Raw genomic sequence first — 24,749 nt, forward strand, 5'->3', positions numbered from 1 at the left:
CCTTTCTGTACTTTGATGAAAAAGATTTTGCTTTAGATCCATAAAAAAAAAAAAAAAAAGAGGGCATAGGCACAAGCATGAACAACCTGACACAGTGCTAATCATACCTGCCTAGTAGGAGAGACCCCATGTGCCAGATCTGAAATATTTTGCTCCCATGCTTCTCTACCATGGACCCTCCCAATGCCCATCTGAAGCAGGGAACTGCTACTACCTCCATGAACCAATGTGCAAATATGAGCACAGACAGGAATGCTAGGGCTTGCATTTAACTCCTGCTAAGATTAACTGGAGTTGATTTCAGCCTTGAAAAATACAACCCTAAGATGGGTACCCTCAGAAAAAAACATGAGGGTAAAGCAGTGAGACTAGAACAGAGTGGTGAGTGTGTAATTAAATGGAGACCTGAATACAAGTTGCACAGAATAGCATCTTTCTTTTTCTTTATCTACGAAAGGAAATGTTTGTCTTTATCAATCTTGTCATGGTCAGCAAAACTGGGTGAAATGCAGAGTTTATTTGGTAAATGTCACCTGTTTTTTGGTTTTTTTTTTTTTTTTTTTTTTAATTCACTAGCTGCTCAGAAGCAGTTCAGCTTTTCCTTGAAAGAGTATTTGTATTCAGAGAATTATTTGTGGTTGCCAGCTTATTCTCAAGCAGCTCATTACAAGCATTCACTCTGTAAGTACTTGGTTAATTTTGATTAGATAAATGGCTATAGGGTATGTTTCTGTCCCTGACTAAATCTCTAAGTGTTCAGTTTCTTGATTAAGTACTCTTTGTAAACTTAATGTTTAGAAATTTACAACTCTGCTTCTAAGACTGTTCTTAAATATTTATTTAATATACAGTCTTTCAAACACTACTGCCATAAGAAAATAAGCTTTGTAACAGCAGTTCTAGCAACAGTCTCTGGTGAGTGAAGTTTCACAAGGGGCATTACTTGTTTGAGAGAGTACAACTGATGTCATCCTACTTGAAAAGGCAAACATGATGTATTATACAGGCTAGCTGTAAGAAAACCAGTCTTATAGTCACAATGTATGATATGAACCCCTCTGAACTCAGTAGAATATTTTAAAATAAAATAGCATAGTCAGATTTTTATAAATGTTTCTGGATATAGACCACAGAATCAAATCCACTGACCTGTCCTTGATCCTTTGCATGGTTCCAGAGTTGCAAAACAGTTGTGAAACTGTGTTCATCAGTGAGTTTACTACTGCTTACGCCATCAGAATGGTTCAAAGAAGCTTTTTAGAAGTAGTCCTAGGGACCTAACTGAGACAAACCACTGCTATATTAGCCCCTTGTTTCCATCACATTCACCCACATTTACTGTCAGTTGTATATAGGAATTCTAAGAAGGAAGATGTGACCTTTGGGGGAAACACTATTAAAAGATCTCAGAATCAAGTACTGAATTAAATTGGACTTTAAGTATCAGTTCTTTATGTCAGATGAAATTGAGTAGAAGAACCAGAAGGAGGCAAAGGCCAAGCTATAGCCTAGCAGAGGTGGGCCAGCAGAGGCAGCCAGGGAACACAAGTGGCAAGAAAGGAAACTAAACTCCTTCACAGCAACTGTGTTAAAGTCACTGTTTGAAATGCCCACCCTGAGCAGATTCTCCTGAAAAGAAAGGCAGGAAAAGGATAACCCACTTTGCCAACTGAGTCAAGCCACAGTCTCCATGCAAAACTGACACTAAGTATTTTACTCTTTACAAATAGTCTTTATAATTGGGATTTTTAAATAATCCTTCTTAAAAGGGATTGCAGCTGTAATCAATTTGTGGAGGGCTGTTTTAATAAGAAGCTGCTCGAATAGGATTAACTATGAGACCCTAGACCTCTTTCCTCCAGTCCTTAAACTCCTATTTGAAACATTTAGATACCCCATAAATTATTTATTGGTCTTACAAGGTGTCATCAAGCTAAGAAAATGATGCTTGACAAGTTGAAAACCGTAACCATTTCCACCAATTTGTTAACAGCCTCTCCCACATGGCATGTAATGTCTCACTTCTGCCTTGTCTTACAGGAACAGTAGTTACATTCACCCATTGCACCAAAAGCACATGTGGAGAGCTGTCAGACCTTGTGCATTCTGTTTATTTCAGGAAATGTTCCAGAAAATAATTTATAGATAGCTTGAAAATAGAATGTCAAAGTGAATTTCCTTTTTCTTGTAAGGTTCTTAAACAACAAGGGAACAGAAAAAACAGAGTTTTTCACTGCCTCTGTCTACCAAAAAAACTCCCTCTGTGATTTCTGAGGTGTACAGATCAACACACATATAGGCATGCTATAGAAAGAAATACAGGGAAAATCTATGAGGGCTTTTGCCAAGAAAAGAGGACTCATCCCTTCACATCTCTCAACAGCACTGTCAGCTAAGGTTGGAAAAAAGGCTACTGGAAATTTTTTTTGTTTTTTTTTTTTTTTTTTGCAGGGCTTCTCCAGCAACACTAGTTAGTGATGACTGTTAAAAAGACAATGAGATGAAGACATATCTTTTCTGCAAGGGATCTGGCTTAAGGATCACTTCAAGCATGGGGCAATCTGCATTTAGCAAATATCATCTTAAATCAGTCTTTAAAATTCTGATTATCTGAGAAGGATAGAAACTCACTGCACCTGAAAATAGGTTTCTGCTCATCACTGCTTGTTGTGGGAATGTAATACAAGGTTTCATGCTTGCTTTCCTCCGTAGGGTCTTAAAACACTAACTCCCATGCTGGCAATGTTCAATCATTAGTTACAGCAGTTTTGTGGGGATCCTAGGCCATAAGCACTTTGTTTAAATAGTTCGTTAGTTTGTTTTACTTGTTTGTATTTATTTAGGTATTTACTTTTTACAACCAGCATGAGATTATAGATTTGATCCATGGTGCAACCAATCTTTGTACCATGTGCCAGTGTATCACATAAAGCAATTTAAAAACTGGTTAAACAAAGACTTCAAAGTGAGGAGCTCTAATTTATTACATGCTGTTTATTTACTGTATTATTCTACTAATACCTGATCAGTCAGCCTTCCACAGCAATCATAAAACTGTCCATGGGACCAAGGCTCATGGGGGAGTGACCTGTAGTCTTGCAAGTGTACAATTTCCACAGACAGAATATCTGAAACTAAATCCACTTAAAAGCACAGAACTGGGGAAATTACAGATGCACACAAATAAGGTTTTGTCTGATCTACTTCCTGATATAATTTCAAGTTCACTGAACTTCTTTGATGTTTGCTCATTTTAAGAGACAGTGACTGCTGAAAGCTTCTCTTCCGTTCAGTCGTGGTACATGGACACAAAGGACAGCAACAACTGCCACCATTACTTATGGACAATCATGTACATCTGACTGTATCAGCTATTTAAACATTGGGAATGGGTGTGGTCATTTAACGGAAAATCCCTCTGTGTCTTAAAAAGGGAGAAAACAGAATATGAAGTGAAAAAGGAAAAAAAATATTTTTACTTTCAAAAATATTTAAGCTGTTTGTTTCTGACTCCTTATAGACACCATGAGATTGTGGTTTGATTCTTTGTACAACCCATCTGTTTAGTATGAAGCAGTGTTAGTGTATCATGTAAAGCAATTAGACAAACTGGCTAAACAATGACTTCAAAATGTGAAGTGTCTGGCAGTCCTGGCTAAAATATTTAAAATACAATACAGTGCCTTTTCCACAAACTGCTCTATGAAATAGATAACTCCCAGCAGACTGAAAACATTAACAGAGACGTCACTGAAAACACAAGCTTAGATTTAATGCAAGAAAATTGCTGCTGTCTTCCATCTGATTTTTAGATGCTTATATATGATTTTTAAGCCACTTTAGCACTTTAAAAAGATGTACTTCCACTTCATATTTACAAACTTGGGCATGATTACCTCAGATATCGGGTGAAAGCAAATAGTGTTTTCCCATTTTCCTTTGAAAATCTCGACTTTGACTGTTAAAGCACGCTGTCAGCCATATAGCTACTGTAAATCACAAAAGGAAAGCACAACTTTTTAAAGCTGCACTTTACAGGTGTGAAACATTTTATAAGAAATGTTTGAATATGCAGAAATATTTGAATATGAGTTTTTCCTTCTTCAAGCTAATTTGTAGAGCCTTTATGATTGTACAGCCCTGCTCATTCATGAACAACTACGTTTGTAGTTTTAGGCAGATGCACAGAAGCAAATTAGTTTAAAAGACATAATTTAGCAAGGGGAAAATGAAGAAATTCTTGAGCTGCTAATAGAAAAGCACATTGGCCTAGAAACCCCTTTTTGTTTATAATTTCATAAACGGAGTCAGTAGCCTGAGACAAGCCTGTCACATCTTTGGCACTGAACAAGGGTCGGTGATGGATAACTGACCTCCTTTCTCACTTTTATCAACAAATGTCAAAAAAGGCAAACAACAGCAATGACATCCTGCCCAAACAGCCAAGAGTGTTTCATTTTCTTTGCACTTCTGTTTCCTCTGTGCCTTTAATCAGGGCTGGGGGATGTAATTGCTCTGTCTGGGCACAGCTTAAGGCATGCTGTGCAACTAACAATTAGTTTAGAGACTGAGATCTATAAATTTTGAGAAAAGAGTAAGAGGATTTGGTGTGCTTGAGCTATCCTTTCTAATGAAGAAAAATATCACACCGGAAGGGACCCAGAGTGTTATCAAAGCAACTTAATATCATCTGGTAGTGATTTGTAGGCCCTCATAATCTATTGTGATCATGTTGAAGGGGGAGGAAAAACTCCACGTGTTCCACTATTTATGAGATTTCCCAAACGATGGCCGCCATCTGTGCAAACGGCACTAATCTCAGCCACCGTCTTCATGGCAAATGGCAAATGGGATTGTCCGAGGGAAGGGAAACACTGCAGGAATGTTGGGCTATTTATTGTTTATAAAAATAAACCAAGGGGACTAAGACATATGCGAGGAATTTATATCACACAGCTGCAAAAGCAAGTTGCCTCAATAGGCAGGGTGCATCGATGATGCAATGGGACCACACCGAAAGATTTTCCAATTAATCTTAGAATATACATGGCATGCTTGAGATACTGATTTGTCCCCATCTACACCCAGACTCACCTTACATGGATATTCTTAAAGTAATTTCTGAAAACAGTTTATGTAGACAGAAACTGTTTTATTATGTGAGTTTATTAACTAAATAAATATAAACAATGTCTAAGGACAGTCTGTCCCCAGAGAATCTTACCTCTCTCAAACATTCCCTCATTACTCTCTGAGCTAAGCAAGCACAATGCAGATACTAATACTCAGTGTTAGTGAACCATGCACACCAAGTTCCTAAGATTTGAAAATTCCTTGTTTTATGGTTAGCAGTCTAACCCCACTAAAGCCCTTTCCTAATTTCTTAATGAAGAAGACCAAATCCATCACAACGAGAAACAACACTCAGCGAGCACAGAGTCAAGGAGTAACTAGATAACACCAAAATGACAAATGGTGTCAGAGCAACCCCACAATGTACAGTATTTTAGTGTTGAGCCTGCACGACAGCATCAGACAAAGGGGAAAAGAGAGCTGATCAGAGACAAGCTTCTTGCTTTTGTCAAGCTGGTTTAGCAGACATGCTTGACACTGGAGAGACTCTTACTTTTTTAACTGTTAATGGGTTAATATATGTACAGCAGCCTCGGGGAAATTCTCTTTCTAGGTTTACATGCTTGGAAACAGCTATCTTCACTTTTCATTAAAACTGCATGCACTTTGAAACACCTGCCTTCAGGAAAACTCCCAAGCTGATTGACTCTAACATGAGAATTAATTCAGGTTGCTTCAGTGTGTGGACAAGGCTACACAGAACAGTGTGTCAGAACTAGGCTTTTCCATAATACAAACTGGCAAGGATTGCTCTTTTGGGAGTCCTGCTCAGCTGGAATTCAAGCACTTTGTTTGACAACAGATTTTCAAGGTGTGTGTCCTTTTTTTAAACAAACACAGGATGCTTGAAAGCCAAGGTACAACAGTGCATATATACATATATATGAATGAGAAAAGGACAATTCCTTAGAAATCCTTTGCTGTAACTTGTGAGTGTTACTTACCCATGCTAATGCCAGAATTTTCCAGCTAGAAAGAAGGAAAAATGTTTTGTTTGATCAATATATTTCAAAAGAGTGATCATAAATGCCACTAGTAGATACCAATTGCATTCCCTGACTTCTGGGAGACTCTAGAATTTGGGTCTTTTCTTGGGGGGAAAACATCTCTACACAGTCATGAGATGTTCTAGGTCAGACACTGTTAATGTATGAGGTACACATTTTTTAATCAAAAAACCCACCCCCAAATGGCACTCTTCACTCCAAAACAAAAGGCTTTAACCACTCAAAGAACAGTTTCTGTGCTACAGGCACACTGTGCATTGATAGCACTGTGTCAGTGAATGATTTTGCTGAAGCCCAGGCCCCAGCACTCTCACTGGTTAAGGTCCCAGCTTTCCTGCAGTTATAGCTGATCTATAAAACAGCATAAAGACTGTTTAAAGTCATTAGCGAATCTGACAATAAACTCACTCTTTTACAGGCAAGAGACAGTTGAAAAACAAATTCAAAGATATCTGTTGTCTTAATAATCACTGAAATGCAATCTTGGTGTTGCTCAAGGTGTAATTACCTGACATTTTTCTCTGACAGTAAGGCACAGAAGTTCTTGTATTTCCTTTAAACACTGACTGTTCATTTCTGTTCCTGTTCTGCAGTTAGTCCTCTTCTGTGTTAAAATCTACAGAAGTGGCCTCACAAAAATCTGTAGAAGCACAGTAAAGTCAGGGAACCTTCACAGTTGCCACCACCTCTAGAGAAAATAGAACTGCATCAAAAACAGGCTTCATTTCTGATCAGATTCTAAACCAATTTTAGTTAGAGTACATGTAAATTCCTAAAGCTTACATTAGGAAAATTCCTATTTCAAAGAATGCTAAATCTATCTTGTCCAGTAATATAGCCTGAAAAATTAAGCTGGGAACATTTGAATATGCCTGTCTTAGAACTGGACTGAGTCATTTCACACGAGCATGTGAAATGATCAGTATTAAAACAATGTGCCTGGTAGAATTTCCTTGTGTCAATGTCTTGTCCTTGACTATTTCCTTGTCTCCCTCCTTGCCAGTATGTGATCACCTGTTTGAATACAGAGATATAATTTTAGGTTTGTTACCAAACACATAGTTGTTCCTAACACAGGTAGGATTGGTATGCATGGACATTCATGGTTGTCTAGCAGATCAACCAAAGATCAATGTGCATGAGAGAACCCATGTTCAGCCTGCAGGTAGGTGCTCTTATGCACCAGCCCATGGTCCAACACGGCAGAAACAGCTCCAGCATCCTTCCTCTGTTTCTGCTGGCAGTGGAAGTAACCGACCGGATGAGTGGGAGCCCACCTTAGCTCAACCTCTCAAAAGGAAGTCTCCTGTATTGGGACACTGCTCCCATCTCCTGCTGCAATTTACTTCATTCTGGAACTGTTTATGAAGTCATACTATAAAGTTTGTTGTAAACTGATCTGGGTTCAAAAGGTTTTATAAAATGCTGGTGGCAGATGTGAGGTTGGCAACAGTCTCCTAAATCAGTTGTGCTACATGAGAGATAGAGAAACTTTATCTAAGGTTTTCTTTTCCCCACCAGCTTTTGTGTATCTTATGTCACTAAATTCACAATCATGTCACAGAAGTGATGGGAAAAGAGTTGCAGAGCTTGAACCTTACCAGTGAACACTCTTTCCAGAAGGAAACTTTACACTGGCATTCGTTTGTAAAAATGTATGCAGATGACCCAGGTAAACCTAAGTCCCTAGTTTTCAAAGACAGAAACAAAAATAATTTGTGTCCTTGTTTAAATGCATGTCAGGAAAGTACAGTCATGAGGATTGAAATGATGCCTGGTTTTTGCTCCCACTCTCTCAAGCACAAAACAATCAGAAAATAAAATTCACTAATGGATTGCTTTTGAGGTTTCATTTAAAACATCTTTATAACTCCAGTGTACTTCCTACTCCTACTTACTCCTGCATCATCAGTCATGCACAGTACTTTATAATACCATGTTTGTCACTCTTCTGAAATGTAAAGGTATATGCTACCTGAGAGTTTTTTCGGGCCTGCTGAGTGATTTATACTATGATGAAGTCTTACTATGATGGGAGGACAACAGGCCATTCAGTAACTAAGTTTTTCACTAGTTATTTATCAATCTTTCAACACATTACCACATTTTTCCTATTAAAACACACAGAACTATCACCCAGGAGCTAGCAAAAATGGTGACATTTTGCTTCTGCTCACAAAATGTGTTCTAAAGTACCTGCAACCTAGAAATATAAAATGCTTTTTACTGCACATAGTAAGCATAAAGAGTTTCAGACTGCAAGATGCACAATTGCTTCATCACAAAATGAGTAGAAACATTTAATTTCTGCAGAGCCTAGTCATTATTTGTGAGCTGTGTAACATGAGGAGACCTACACAGAATTTCCCCCAAATTAGCAACTATGTATGTCCAAGTCAATCGAGAAATAGGACTTAGAAAGCCTTAAAAACATATTATTTGCAGTACTATCATTCCCCCTGTTTTAATCAGGAAAAGATTAGGCTAAGAGACACATGTACACAATGGGGATCTTACCTTTTACTTATCTGCCTGGATGCACAATTTGAGAAGCCATCTGTCCCGTAAGACAACAAGCAAATATCTTCACTGGTTTTATGCTGACAATTTATTTTTGTGATCCTAGAGATCCTCTTTTTTCCATTGGGTATTAAATAAAGCACTTTCTGAGGAAGGTGAAGGTTCTAGTCAGGCTCTTATAGGCTGAACAGGAATTGCAGTTTAAGCAGGGCAAAGGCAGAGCTTGAAGTTTACCTACATTTCTATTACACACTTCTATAAAACAGGGGCAGTCTTCTATTTCTTTATAGAAGTATATCTGTATATCTTTAGATATTCTGTATTTGCTAAACACATATGATTCACTCATGAAAAGGACAGTTTTCAAGCCCTGGAATCGGACTTGTTTTCTTTTTTTAAATCTGATATGTTACGGGCTAAGCTGTTGTAAGGAAGCATGAAGGAGCTATATTTATTTGCACCAGCTAAATATCTCATTTGTCAGCATTCTGAACAGGACCAGGCTGCAGATCCCCTCCATATTCACAAAATGAAAATTAATTGTCCCTCCCTCCAAGCCCCCTGTAGCATCACAAGCCAATACTCCTCAAAGGCCACGTGAGTACCATCAATGTCCTACGATGCAATTTAAGTAAAACACCAATGGACAAGATCTACATCTTCACAGAAAATCTCATGAGAAAGGAATTTATTTTTATAAATTAAAGCACATCATTTAGCATTTTTTATAAGCTACATGGTTTTCTTTTTTTAGTTATATAATTTTGGGTTATATGACTAGCTAAAAAAAAGTCTATAATGAAGATTAACCTGGAATAGACAAGATAAAATTTTTGACTGTTTTGTATCAAAGCCACTTGAATCCAATGGAAACTTGAGGAGTAAACAAAAAAACTTAGTCTAAACATTAGAGAGACTGAAATTTAAACATGATATAAACTCATGTTACCTGTAAAAGTCCTGCAATGGATAACAAAGGTATTTTTATGCACCAATCATCCTCAGGTGTTGCTTTGATCTTTAATATGCTCCCCTCTCATTCCTACAATCTGATACCTAAAAAACAACAAAACCAGTGGTGGGGAGGGAAGTGGAATTGCTGCCACAAACCTAAAAATTTAATAAATGAAAAAGCATTTTGAGATTTAAGATAATCTTAACAATATGACCACAATATATCATCACATATAATGACAGACTAGAGTCAGGGGTCTGTGTCATCCCAATAGGGGAGAGGAGGATCCTGCAGGGACGAGCTTTGTCCCAGGAGCTGCTGCACTCCCAGAGGAGGTGGCTGTCCAGACAGCTGCTCTGGTTGTGGGGCTTCCTCAGAGTCCAAAACTCTGTGGCATTTGTCCCGAGAATGGTGAAGTGTGGTTAGAAGCTAAAGCTACTTTACCCTTCTGAGGACAATATTTTCTGCTGGGTTTCACACTCACTGTGGAAGGGATTGCTTTACAAAATCACCTTTCCCTTACATTGATTTTCTGGTTGCTTTGCCTTCCTGAGGTTTTGTGGAGTAGAAAGGATCATGTAGTATTGAGCTTACAATAAACAAGACCTGGAAAAGGACTCTGTATGACATTAGGAGGAAGAACATAAGCTGATTTTTTAGATCAGGCAGTAAAATTTAAAAAATAGCAGATTAGCCTGATGAAGTGTCTTTTTGTTCATATTTTCCTATTCTTAAAAAATAAAACTATTTTTCAGGTTTCAGAAAAGAAGGAAAAATATCAAAGTAAGGAATGTTCTCAGCATTCTTGAAGCAAGTGATTCTTAATATTACTACTTTTTATGGGAGTGACTGTCAATCATCAATCTTCAAAACTGTCATAAACACCCACACATGCTATTTCAAAGATACCTAATGTAGGATATATAATACCATATTTCAAGCTGGATTCAAAGCTTTTCATCTATCTAATAGTTAGGAACAAGGAAAAACACAAACATCAAATGAAATGAAATGTATTTGTTGATGCTAACTGCAAATGTTCATTTTATAAAAATTAAGTCTATTACACATCCATTTAAAAATAATTTTTCATGTCTGAATGATGATAGGGATCCTGAAATGACTGCATCCATAGAGAACCACTGATCCAAGCAGCTGATCTGCCAGACAGGACCAATATTAAAGTGCATGTCATGGCTTACAAATTTCCTCATTTCTTAAAGAAATCAATAAACTTTCACAGATTTCATCCCTTTGTGACCTGATCTCAGATACCCATCAAGAATTTATAATCCACAGAAGCAGGGAGGGGAAATTCCATAAACTCCTATTTGTGGTAGGCACCCCTCCTCCAAAACAACAGAAATAGTCACCACAGTTTCTAGACCTTTCCATATTCTGTTAGCTAGGTATATTGAGGACAGAAAAGATGCACATGACAGATTTTTACCATTTTTAAATTATTAGGAAAAATAGTCAGAAATGATGTATTGGAGGTGCACAAGGCAATAAATTATAGCTTGTTCATGCTGCAATTGAACCAAGAGAGAAACACTGGGCAAGCAAGGGATGGTTGTAAGCAAGGTCTTCATGATCCCAGGATGATTGCTTGGAAAGAACTGCAAAGGAACATGGACAGAATGAAGTAAGGAGAAATTATTAGGACAGAAAACTTTTAAGTGCTTTGCTCCTTGATCATCTTGGATGCTTAGAGAACCATATAGAGTTTCAGCCAATCCAGAAACTTTACACACTACTGCAGTGACTGTTGATTGACAACCAAAGGGACAACACCTATGTATGTAAAGTTCATCAAACAGCCCAAGGACATGGCCACAGGACACTGAAAGTGTTCAGAGGTTCCCTAGAGGGACTGGTGATCTCTCACTGAGCTTTGTTCCATCAGGCCAAGAACCTCACAGCATACAACCAAACCTGAGGTAAGCGTGGATGCTAAATAAAAGGTGTTGCAGCAAATGTCACAGTCAAGATGGCCACAATACACGACACAATTTCAGAAAGCTTTAAGCATTCCCCCAAACAGAGGAACACCATATCACATCAGAAGGCTTCAGCTGTCTGCCCATACAGAACAACATCATGTCACTTTAGAAGGTTGCAAACACCTGCTCCTCTTTTCTTTAGCTCAACCTTTTATCCCCTCACGTTCATGCATGGCACCTGTGTGCCCTCTGCTCCCTTTGGTGGTTGCTCAGAGCACCTGGGCGCTCCATGGCTCATTGCTGTCAGTGCTGCTCACCTGCTTCTCACAGCTGTGCCCACTGGGGATGAGGCTCACCCAACCCCATCCCAATCACCACAAACTGTGTGCCTACAAAAAGGAAACACATTCAAACAAATTTCAACCTAACATTCTCATTTTATCACATCCCTTAGGCTGAAAAAGTTTAACAGTGGCTGGAGAGCACAGGAATTGCCAGCAAAAATGTGGGAGGAGCAGCTGGGCTTGCCTCCCTGTGGCTGGGGCAGGTGGCAGGGCCACACTGGCATTAAGTGCATCTCCCTGCATGGCAGGGAGCTGGTACATTAATGGAATTTCAGGCCCACTAAAAATACTGGATATATTTCTCAGTCTCAACTCCGGCTTTCAAATGAGTGCATTATTTATTCATTAGTACTACATTCAAAGTGCTGTTTCCCTTGTTACTTGGTGAAATAAATGAAAGAATAGTGATATCACTCTAAATCCCAATTTACAGCTCTTGCAAGCCCCAGATGACTGTATCATAAAATTCTCCTTACCCTCCCCCTCTCCACTCCTTTCTGTCTTGCATCTCAGAGAAGAACTGCCCACTGCAAGGAGCTGAAGGCTGACCTGGTGGCCTAACCTAAGCAAGGAAAATATAATAATGATCAACAGATTCCAAATGGGAGTAAGGGCAGGCCTAGACTCAACACTTGGATCAGAGGATTGGGTTCTACATGTAAGGTGCACATGCAGATAGATTTTTTTCCTCTGGACCTTACAGACACAGTGCACATATGTGGAGAATATTTTAAATTCCTTGTTTGCTCACTTGTCTTATGAAAAACAAAATATATATCTAAAATATGTAGACTTGATTAATTTCTAAATCTTGATTTTGATTTTTTTCATTGGAAGACACACCAAAATATCTTTGGTTCTCATGTGCTGAGCTCCTCATGACTAACACACAGCTCAGGTTTCATAAGCTTCCTCTGGCCAAACTTGCAAACCTGCTGTTATAAGAAATTGAGCAAAATACAGGGAGATTAAATAGTGGGAGGTTTTCAAATCTGATAGGTTTAGATCAAGCTTCAAATTTTATATTCAGGTACTGGCCTTTTATAATTATGGGAGAATTCTAGCTTTGGCTAGAATTCAGCTCACACTGGCTTTGGGATCCTAATCCTGCTACTTTTGACACATCATACTTGTAAGGAGAATCTTAACCCCAAATGCTTAATATAGCAGACTAACAAGATTTCAAAAGTTTCCTAAAAATCTATGATTTAAAAAACTATTTTAAACCTCATCTGGTGATTCTCAGTATCCTGTCTGTTTCACACTTGGGACACAGCAATGTGGAGGTATGGGGGTGTAATTTTTCAAAGGGCTGTAGCTGTTAAGCATCCACTTCTGACCAATTTCCATAGTCACTTAAACTCCAAGGAGCCCTGAGTGTCATGGGAGAACAATTCTTAAAGGCAATATTATCTATCACCTCTCACCTTTCAGTTCCCTTGGAGCTGCTGTTGACTGCCAAGACATTCGAGTTACTTTAGTACCAGGAAACTTGAATTTTTATCTCCCCAAATATCCAGGCTCCCAGGAAACAGCAGATACTTGTCCCACACAGATGTGTATGTTTGTAAGGGTATGGGAAAGAGGGAGTGCAGATTTGTGTAAGGCTGTGACAGACTGGAGATGGCTCCTGCCGTTCACTGAGCTGTCTAAACACACCCAGCTGCCTTCAAACAGGCAGGAAAATACCAGCACTACCTGCTCAGGAGAGGCAGACACGTCACTGTGACTTGAGAAGAGGATCTAGTGGGACAAAAGCAAATTTAGTCCTTTCTGTCTGAAGAGGTAACTCAAAAGAGGCTAAAGTAGGCAGAGTTAAATTAAACCAAGGTCAGAATGTAACCATTCCTAAGACAGATTTAGGCAGCAAATCCCAAACTGCTTGAGGACACAAAAACTGGTACTTTATCTTGAAATCTATCATGCACTATCTGGCACAGCGTTGTTCCAATTATGAAACAATTCACATCTCAGCTGACACATGTAATGAAGCTTGCTACTTGCCTAGTATATCATTTAAGTAAAAGAAAATAGGGTATGTTTTATCATGGTCTTTCATATCTTTGTCTATTGTTCTGCAATACATTTGCATACCTAAAGGGCCTTTTTAATTTCTTTCCCCTCTCCTAATCATCTGAGGCCTATTTAGAAGTGTTCTGTATCCTGTAATCAGGCAATTTATACAGTGTGCACCCTTAGGCTACAGCCATTACAAACAAGCTGAAAAACTCCTTTACAATAAATGATTTAGCATGGGAAGACACCATTCATAATTAATTTTTTTCAGTTTGCATTGGCAGATGGTCTCAGACATTGAAACATGGCCTATTGCCCACATCTTTATTCCAAAGAGAAAAGGGCAGCCTTGGAAGAAAAAGAAAAATGCCTGTAAGACTGCTTCACTTTGGGAATAAACATGCTCCCCACTTTTCATGAATTTGTGCATGCTAAAGACTGGATTCAAAGATTGTGAAAGTCAAAGGAAAATAAATCCCATTAGCTTCTGACCAGGACCTGAATTAAAATCACAAGGAAAATATTGACTTGAAGGACAGTGTGACTTTTTTTCATTATTTTCCATAAGGGTTATTTTTGAGGCAGCTTAAACAGACATATTGTGAGGGTGGACTTGAAAATGATCAGCTTTGGATTTCTGCAAGCTGGGTACTCACTGAGGCTACTAGGCACATTTTTAAACATGCGTTTTCATGCTTCCACAGAAGGACAGCTGATGACAACTTCTTTCTCCATTTACTCATGTTTTTGCTCACTGTTTACATGCTGCTTTTCAGTACTTTAAAACAACTTCTGATGCACTTCTGACTTGCTGGCATCACTGCAAACTCCCCTGTGCTACCACGCTCCCCCAGACTGAGATCCAGCCAAGGAGACTGTCATTTTAGTGGCCCGCACCAGTGTTTTGCTGATGGTGATAGGATAGTCCAAACCACTGCACAGCAAATCCCTAATTTAAGAGGAAATAGACTTTTCTGTGTCATGACTCAGAGTACTCCGACCCTCTCTTTGGCTCTGAAAGAAAAGAGCAAGCTGCATTTCTATATGTGATCTCTAGAATGTGATCTAATCAAGTCTCACTGAACTCTGCAATGTGTTGAGTGCTGGTAGGACACCCAAAGCCACTGACTGCCCATTCAGGATGGTCTGGCTTGATTTACACACACACACAAAGGCAAAGTCCCTGGATGAGCTTGGAGCCATAGCACAGGGATTACAAGATGCTACCTGAAAATGCAGTTAGCTTTAACTGCATCTCATATTTGTATCTAGTCATGCCTTTGCTTGCTGGGAGGACACATTTACCACAACCTCCTAGGGCCAGCATCAGATAACGCAGGAGAGCTGACCTTGCCAAGAGGTGACACGATGTACTTTAGGCAGGGGCACTGCAAGGAGTGCCTATACACAGCCAGATGCTGCTCACCAGGTCTCCACAGGCCTCATGAAGTTTTTGCTGTTGACCTCAGGTAATCTTTCTCCAAAAATGTAAGAATCAGCTGGTACTAGCACCTACAGGCATTACATGTTTACCCATTACAGTTTCCAAAGGAAAATGAAAATGGTAGCATCCCATCTCCAAACACTTTCCTGCCCTCTGGATGTGATCCTCAGCATTGCCCGACCTCGGAGGGCAGAGCCAGGCCCAGGGATCAGCCGGGGCCCTGCAGCACACACAGGCACCTCCAGGCAGCACGGGTAGGGGAAAGAAATCTATACACACTTTCCACTGTGCTAAATCTTACTGACTTCGGCTTTAATAGGGTTTTGGGGATCACCAGAGTTGCTTAATGTTGCTCGGGTCTTCTCTTTTTCCCACTGTGCCAAAGCTGGCTTGCCTGACAGATGTGTTGAAATGCCAGTGGGAAAGCTGTTTTCACTCTAGTTTCAACCTGGCTCAAACCATCAGTTTCACCACCACACCACAAGGATTTGTGAAAGTCAAAAAGTTTCATCTGATTTAGAAAAAATAAAGACTTTGAGTTTTCAAGTTTTGTCATTTATCACGTGTCCTAACTATCAGTCCTATGTCAGCCGAGAACTGAGGAAAAAGCTCCTTGAAAATCTCTAATTCTGAAGAAATAATCAACTGTTGTTAAAATGGTATTGTTCTCTCTGCAATGCAGAACCATCTGGATTCTAAGAGAGAACTAGGAGGCACTGGATATGCCACTGGCCCAGGGAAAAGTACGTTCATAAAACCAATCTGCTTCCTTCACATGAATACATTGCTCTCACTGTTTCTTGCAGTTGATGCAATACATGTTTCTGCCTCTCTATGAAATTTCAGCAATACCTGTATTCATAATAATTGACTGCTACTGATCTTCAGAATGAAAGCATGTTTATTTTATTAATCAGACCAAGTCTTGAGGCCATTAAAAGGTTGTTTTCTTAGCACTTCATTATGTATTCAATAGAGATGGTAGCCAAGGTGTACTTTTCCCTTTCTGCCACAGAATAGGAGCATTCTCTTTTCCCACTTTCTCTCACTGATAGACACTTAAAATTCAAATTACAATTATACTAGACCATAAAAATATACAGGTAAGGCAGATGTTGTGAGCAAGCTACTTGACAGAACCTCTTTATTTGTTTGGATGACTTAATAAACTGCAGAAGCTGAGGTCATCAAAAGCTCTCAATCATGTTGCAGTCTAGTGCCAAAAGCTGTAACAAAAACTGATGATGTAAAACATGTTAAACATGCCAAACCCAAATTTCAGACAAGCCAGTCTGTAATAAGACTATTTTCTTCTTGAACATTACATGGCAGTGTGCTCAGGTTTATTTATGCTGTTCTTAATAGGAATAACCAGAAAGCCGGTTTCACTTGCTCAAGGCTGAATGCAAAGACTGTTTTGTCATGAAACAGCTTGAGATCTATATTGTTTTCAGATCCGGTTAGGCAGAACACAGGTATTAAAATTGGATTTTAGAAATTCAGTTTCATCAGTTGTAGAAAAAAAAATCTTTTCTTAATAAAAAATCCTAATTGTTACAATATTGGGGTGAGAAAGAAAAAGTACATTTATAGCCTTCACCATTTTTTGCCTCTTACTTTAAAGCCCTATTACAATTAGTCAAGAATTCAATAAAGAAAGCATGAAAGCATTAATTGTACAAAGAAAACCAAAAATATCAAAATTGGTTGATCAGATAAAATAAAAAGGTCTTAGTCAGGATTTCAGATTGTGAAGAACAATCTACAGGCAGAACATGTACAAATTGCTACATAGGTAAACTATATTGCAGAATATTAGGGAAAGAAAGTAAATAGAAAGGAGAGTAGAGGCAACTCTACATGGTTTTCCTGGGACACCACTGTGGCAAAGCCGAAGGGTCAGATTCCAACATCTAACACACAGCACGTACTGCCACACAAGTCTAAAAAATTCTGCTGACACTCGTAAATTGCCACATGTTTGGATTTCCAACAAGATCACACAACAAGCTGTGTTACTGCAAGTCATTATTTCCTTTGGGGGAAAAAATGTCTCTAGTGATGTTAAAAGTCGTGGCAGGATGTGCTATAGTGTCAGGAGAGCTCACCAGGGAGCATTCCTGCCTCAAGGCCAGGAGGTTGGATATAAATTCTGCACCTGGTTAGGGGCTGGGGGGAATGGGCTAAAGTTTATCTCAAAACTCTAGAGAGTCAGTGGCTGTGGACAATGCCCCACTGGCAAATCCAGAGAGTAAAGGCAGGCAGGAGCAGTGCAAGATTCTCATGGCTTGCACATTTCCAAACTCTCCTGTATGGAGAGTGCATCTGAAAGATGCTTATGTAGCACTTGCATTTTCAAAGGTACACACTAAGCTATAATGAGCTTTAGAGATTTTTCTGTCAGAGTGAGACCCATGTTAATTAGCTGGTCGACATTCCCCAAAATCTGAGACCAAAGAACTGTGTCTAATATTTTCCCATAAATACATGGTTTGTATCTGTTGGGTTTTTCTGGAATAAGGAAACAGAGGAAAATGACCAGAAACACTGAGTCAGCTTGCTATTTTTTTTTCCAAACTGATTCAAAAGATGCTTTATATTTTAAGATGTTAAATAAAAATATTATTCTTCCTATACACATAAAAAAATACAAGATATTAATCTGGAATGGCTTAAAACAAAATATTGATGGCCTGCACATAGTTAATATCTTGCCTGTTTGTCTATGATATTGGCTTAAAAACACGTGGATTTGAGACATATTTTAGTTTTTCACTTCCTGTTGATGCATTGCTTCAATGGCCTAAGGTTAGCAGGCAGCATACAAGACTGTTACTGAATTTTCCCAGATTTGAACACAGAGAAAAGGGGAAAAGTTTGACTTTATCAACTTATCAGTGCCTAGGATAGGTAAGAAGGGACTGAGTTTCTTATGTGAAACGGTTTTTGAGTTCCTTAATAGAGTCAAAATGAAACATCTTACTCTCCTGAAGTGATTTTTTGTCTCTGTAACTGCTGAGAGGCAGGAAAGTGCGGTCCTGGGGGGAGCTCACAGTCACCAAAGTCTCCTGCCATGGACACACTGGCTGACCCAGCTAAACCCAAGCAGATCTGAGTCCCAGCCCTGTAGCCCAAGTTCTGCCAACTCACATGAGGCCAGTGCTCACACCTGCAGGTGAGGACTGACTCAAGGACGGGCAAGAGGCACCATGGACAGGTTTGAGCAATCACTGCAACAGCCAGTAGCACACTGCACTAAAATCCATGGAAAGAGAGTTAAAAAGCCCCCAAATCACACTGAGCTTCTCAAATAATGTCCATACATAAATCATTGCAAATCAAACAATTAATACTGTCTTCCATCACCCCTAACACATCTTATTAAAATAAAGTCTTATACACTGACTTGTGACTTCAAGTGGAAGTAGAAGAAATACTATGAAAATAATGCCATGATCCTCAAGATACATCTTAATTTTAAGAGTACTGCTTATTTCAGTCACATGATCTTATTGAAGTTTAAAAAAAATATTGTCACAAAATCCACTAAAAAGCAACAATAAAGTCATTAATGAAAAAACAAGAGAAATTTAAATTAATACTTTGGTTATGAATCATATGTTATCTTCTCATAAAATGTCAAAGTTGACATATATTTATGCATAATATTTACAACGCAAAACTGAGTTGAACAAAGAGTTGTACTAAAAATAAAGTCTTAGCTTCATTTCTTAAATTCTTAATTGTGCAACCGGTAATGGGACATAATTTAACAGGACTGTCTCAGTCCAAAAAACTAAAATTATATACTTGGCTAATAAAAACCAGTTTTCCCTAAACAGGCATTCAGAGGTTTGACCTTTAACTACATTGAAAGTAATCCAAAGTATTCTGAATTTATTGGACTTTGGAAGAGCAGTTAAGAGGTCCTGATTTAGAAAAGCCCATTTTAATCTTAATTTGAACCATGATACATATTTAAAATTTAATCAGGCAAAAGTACAATGCAACCATCAATGGGGTTGAAAATAGGAGGATTTTTGACTCTTAGTGGCGTGGCCAGCTCTTCACAGCCTGATGCACCATGGTTACTCTGATTTAGTGGTATTTCACACATAGTTCCTCAGCAGATGGAAATGATGAGAAGAAAAGACAAAGGACACAGTCTAACATTTTATGAAGTAACCTTATGAAAGTCTTGAAGAACATTTTGGAAAATAAGCATGCACTCTTTTTGTTTTCATAAAAGTGATAATGGCTTTGCAATGGGGGAATCTTTTTAAAAGAGGAAGGGAGGACACGGTAGATTAGCAATATTGTGAAATAATCTGAAATAATACATACCTAAATTCCTCATTTTTTATGAAGCCCATAAAATATTGATGACAAAAGTTTTGACTTGAGCCCTGCAGATGTAGATGATGACACCTGTAAAAAGAAGTTAAATAAGATTCTTATAATGGTCTTATGTTCACAGGAACTAGTGACATGATTATATAATTGTTTGAATGAAGACTAATATAATTTCTTTAAGTTTGCTTGGGTTTTCTTATCTTCCTTAATTGAGAGGTGGAAAGAAAACATGCTTTTTAACAATAATCCTTGCACAAAGCCACACACAACTTACACGCAAATATACATAGAACAAATATTATTATTTTGCAAAATGTACCAGACTTACAATCCTAGATCTCAGTCTTCCAGAAACTTACAACCTAAATTACCTTATGTTCATGAATATGAACTTAGTCAATTAAAGTAGTTATGTCTTTTTTAAAAAAGCAGATGCATGGGAGCAAGTAAGGACTTAGTAAAATCACTGGGGGGAACCCCAAACCCAGCAGCACATCTAATCTTAATTTAACTAATAGGAGTCAAAATACTGTGAGTCAACTCCCTGCTCAGTATAAAACAGCACACCTTCCTGATGTGAATGGAGCTATGTCGACTTACACCTACTGACACAGTAACCCAAAAGATGTAAAGGGAAATTCTGATCCTTAACACATTCCAGCAACTTCCATCACTCCAACTCACTGTAATATTGTGATTTCTGAAAATGTAACCATCTGGGGCAGGAATGTGAAAATACTGATTATTTTTTCCTGTCGGATAACTTGTTCAAAACACAGACGTTGCAAAAAATTTCTCCATATAAAGGAAGTTTATTTTGGAGAAATTAAGAAAGAGAAAGAAATGATTAGGCACCTAAGGATTTTTACTCAATGATATTCTAAAAGTAGTTTATGACTGCTTTTGTTGTCTTCAACAAATAACATTTAAATACTTCACGCGAAAGAGAAGCCTAAGGATGTTTCACCACAAAGTAGCTGATGCTGTGGGGTAACACAGCTCCTTGAGACATCAGAGTCCTCAGTTCAGCCTCTGCTGAATTCAGTGCATGGGCAAAGATCTGGGCTCTTCTGGCATATGGTTTAACTCCTGTGATGTGAGGATTCCGCCTATACTCAATGACATACAAGTTGACCATGCAAAGTGAAACATTTGTCAGGATAAGAATCAGAGCACACATCATCTGGTAGAAGGGCGAGGGCACTCTTGAAAGGCAGGGAGACTGAGATGTGCTTGAGCCAAGGCATCTCCTGGCATTTATTTGGTAAAAGTCCTCAAGTAGCAGGGTGAACTTAGCCTTTTATTTCCTCGGCTTCCATTACAATGCACAGGCCCAAAACATTTTGAAATATCAAACCAGTTCATTTGACATTTTCAAAAGTAAGCATTTCAACATTGCATTGAAAACATTTTTGAGTTTTGTTTCTACTCAGACTACTTGTCAAATAGTTTCAACCACTCTGAGCCTTTTCTCAGCAATAAACATTACCCTGATTTCCCCCAACTCCTTAGCTTTGCTTTTCAAATGGCCAAGCCACAGCCCTACTGATACTTGGTAAAATTTTTGTTCTGTTTTATTTCAAATGGTAATTTAAGTACAAGGCTTCCTGTAATCTGCAATGCAACAGACTGCTTAGTCAACACCAACCCTGTGAATGCTTAGGAGACCCTATGGTGTTTAGAAGGAAACAGGATATGTAACATTCTGCTAATTGAATAAGACAGCTTTTATTACTAAGCAGCGTCTTTCCATTTCCCACTGAAGTCAAGATATTTACATACACCTAATACTTCAATTTACAGGCTATAAACAGCCAAGTCATTGCAATGCAATTATTAATTGTTAGTGTATTTGCATGGAAATTATTAAGCAGGTAATATTTTAAAGGAAAGAGCAGCAGCTAGTTTTGGCCTCACAAGACAATTTGTTCAGTGATTTATTTCCTAGACCTCAGAAATATCAGACACATCAGGTTTACACTGGTATAAGATGACTAAAATCCAGAACAATAAGTTATTTCTATATGTTTAGATGTGTAATTTATATGACCCTTAGCTGCAGGTTTGAAAGGACACTAGAAAAGCATGCTGAAATGAAATGCCTGGATCATTCAGACCCACTGAAATGGACAATACAAGTTTCAAGGAATCTCTGTGATCTTTTAGTCAGTGTTTTCATTTAGAGACATAGCAGGAAGGCCAGTGTTGTACCATAAAACAGCAGGCAAATTGCTCTAAAATGTATATTTTGGGTTATTATCCTGTTTTGAATGTGTTGAAGATGTAATGATATCAAAATATATCTTTCAAGTTTCACTGAAATCTCAGAATGCTGTGTAAAAAAAAAAAAAAAAGGCAGACTCAATATAAATGATGACATAGGAGTACATATATTTAGGCCATGTAACTAGCTGGAAAGACAAATTAAAACTTATCCTGACTTAAATGCTCTCCTGAGCTTAAGGGGAAAGTTTTAGCTAAGCTCAAACACCTGCTTCTAAACATAGAGCTGACTATTTCTGCCTTTTGCCAAATGTAAACATTATACCATGTACTAACTGTAGTAGAAATGAAAGTGCATGTATTTTTGACTTGTAAACAGAAATGGCATTGATAGCTCTTTAAAGAAATAACCTATGTAAAACTATGAAAATTTTAAACCAAAATCTGTCTTTCTAGGGAATAAAATAAAGAGGTCATCATTACCTGTCATCATAGGTGTGTGCTAAAGCCAAGTGAAATCAAAAGGCAATTTCACAGTGTTCAAAGAACTGGATATTTCAAATCCTAAACTTCAGTAACAGTAGCAATTCCCTATCATCTGCCTAAGCCTGAGTGCTTCACAGGGGTAAGGAAAATACATTTAATCACATTTACTTTGTTAGTTACCATGCATTTTATTGACATTTTTATGCTCAAATCCTATGATCTATCCTGGAAGGAAATATTGCAAATATGAATTGTGCCTGGAAGTCACTGAAGAATACATGAGAAATGGTCATAAAATCTGATTCTACAAAGGCTCAGCCCCAGGTTACAGTCAACAGGCTTGGAGACCTCACCAGGGACTGCAAATGGGGAGGAAGACATTTTTATGGCTGAATTGTACAGAAACATTGTGATTCTCAAGGTCAGTGTGATTACTCCAGAACTTCAGTGAGGCACACAGTCTTAGCTGTTTGTGGGATCAAGACCTGACATTGCCACTGGCATATTCTCCAGAAATTTACACTGCTATGGGTGCTCTAAAATCATTATTCAGAATATGCACTTTGAAAATAAAATTCAATTTGCTAACAAATTTCAAGGGCCTGTTAGATACTCTCCTAAAGTTTCTATCTTCAAAGAAAAGAACTATAAAGTTCAAAGATTACAAAGAAAGGAAACAAGTTACATTTCAAACTACTTGTGAATGAAATTTAAAGCTTGTTGTTTTTAAGTTTTTCTTGTCATCATTCATTAACTCATTTGCTCATTCAAATCCTCAAGAGAATAAAACTCAAATCCTGACAAAGTCACCACACCAAACATTATTTTAAATTTTGCATGTGCTGCTCAAAGCCTTGTGCTCAGAGCTACAGGAATATGTCTAATCTCAGAGTCAAACACGGCGCAGCTCCTACCTTGACTGGTAACTGTTAGTAATACGAGCAAAAGACATTGCACTGCTGGTGCCAAAGCTTTGAACAAAATTACTTCCTTTAACACACCACCACCTTAATTACGTGCTGGGGAACATAAAGCAGGTCAGACAATTTGTACTGGGACATCATAATTCCATCAGTATAATGCTGACATTGCTAAAGATTTATGAACGGAATGTCGCAATTATTTTTTTACTAAACATATCAAGTTTCACTAATGGGGGGGCTGGAAGTACTAATTAGCTTTTGTTTTGGGTGGGTTTTTTTTGCAGTGTATCATATAAGATGTGGGGAGCAGAGGGTGGAAGGGAAGGATCTGTGACAAAAACAAGCACACACAATTTACGTATGGCCTGTAATTCAAGCAGACGTTCTTACATAGGGGCTGCAGGGATTAAAGCCTTTCTGCACATAATTCTATTTGCTAACTAGCTTCTTTCTGCACAAAACTTCCAGCCTATGACAGAATTTTGTTAAGCTACATTTCTTTAAACATGAAAAGGAACAGTAGACAAACAATCTTAAAAAATTCTGTTGTTAAGTCTTAGGGTTTGGCACTTTGACTGGCTTTAAGCAGTTTGACTGGCTTTAAGCTTTAAGCAGCTGGGGGATTCCATTGGAATTATTGTAACTGCATCCAACAACAATAACCTTGGTTGGCAGAGTTTCCTTTGGATATTCATTCAAACCAGCACTTAACTACTGTTGGCACATATGCATTGGTACTGCAGGAAGAAATTATACTCATGCTAAATCTGAAGGATTGATATTTAAATAATATCCAGACACCCTCCCTTAGTGACCACGCTCAAACATTTGTCAAGATAAATAGACAGCTCTAGAGAGAAAGAGGTAAAACCAGCTGAGTGTTCAGTATTGTAATTCTATAATATGGCAATATCACAATATGATGGCAATACTGCAGGCTGGGGGCAGAACATTGCAAAATTAATGGTTTAACACTTGCCTGATGGACACACTGCCTCCAGAATAAAAGAACTGGTGGAACCATTGAAGAATTCTAAAACTTTCACTGACAATTATTTACCCGTATCTAAAGAAAACAGTTGCCCAAGCCCATTTTCTCAGACACATCAGTGCAATTCCATTGCGACACCACTGTGGCGACTCAGCATTGGCACCAAGCAATGTCCAAGTGTGTCTTCAGGAAAAATCTTTTCTGCAAGGAAATATAATAGACAAGGATAATTTTTGTAGCAAGTAACTGTTCAAAAGCAGATCTCTGTCTTCCTGCTCTTTCTTGAAAACCTGTGTGGTTCATCTCTAGCTAGACTTAAAACCACAACACAAGTATGGAAGGAGAAACAACCATGAACTAATTTTTCTAATACTCTGTCATTCTTTACAGATGTAAAGACTGTAATGGTCT

General features: G+C 38.3%; 2 long non-coding RNA genes across 4 annotated transcripts in view; both read right to left on the reverse strand.

Annotated features, from left to right (window-relative positions):
• Positions 1 to 15,845, reverse strand: part of LOC137481169 (uncharacterized) — a 63,451-nt gene extending 47,606 nt beyond the window's left edge. The window contains exons 1-2 of one of the 3 annotated variants that reach the window (XR_011003367.1): positions 8,116 to 8,654; positions 6,649 to 6,780 (exon numbers count right to left, since the gene is read on the reverse strand). This is a non-coding gene — a long non-coding RNA (uncharacterized lncRNA). Of the gene's footprint in view, positions 1 to 6,648; positions 6,781 to 8,115; positions 8,655 to 15,344 lie in introns of those variants that run through there. The other 2 variants (XR_011003366.1, XR_011003365.1) reach the window with 2 other exon arrangements.
• Positions 15,846 to 18,408: 2,563 nt separating this feature from the next.
• LOC137481170 (uncharacterized) lies at positions 18,409 to 24,539 on the reverse strand. The gene is made up of 3 exons (XR_011003368.1): positions 24,408 to 24,539; positions 20,316 to 20,431; positions 18,409 to 19,790 (listed from the first exon to the last, which is right to left on the reverse strand). It is a non-coding gene; the product is annotated as an uncharacterized lncRNA (long non-coding RNA).
• Positions 24,540 to 24,749: the final 210 nt, after the last annotated feature.

This window comes from Anomalospiza imberbis, chromosome 12 (genome assembly GCF_031753505.1).
Source record: "Anomalospiza imberbis isolate Cuckoo-Finch-1a 21T00152 chromosome 12, ASM3175350v1, whole genome shotgun sequence".
NCBI lineage: Eukaryota > Metazoa > Chordata > Aves > Passeriformes > Viduidae > Anomalospiza > Anomalospiza imberbis.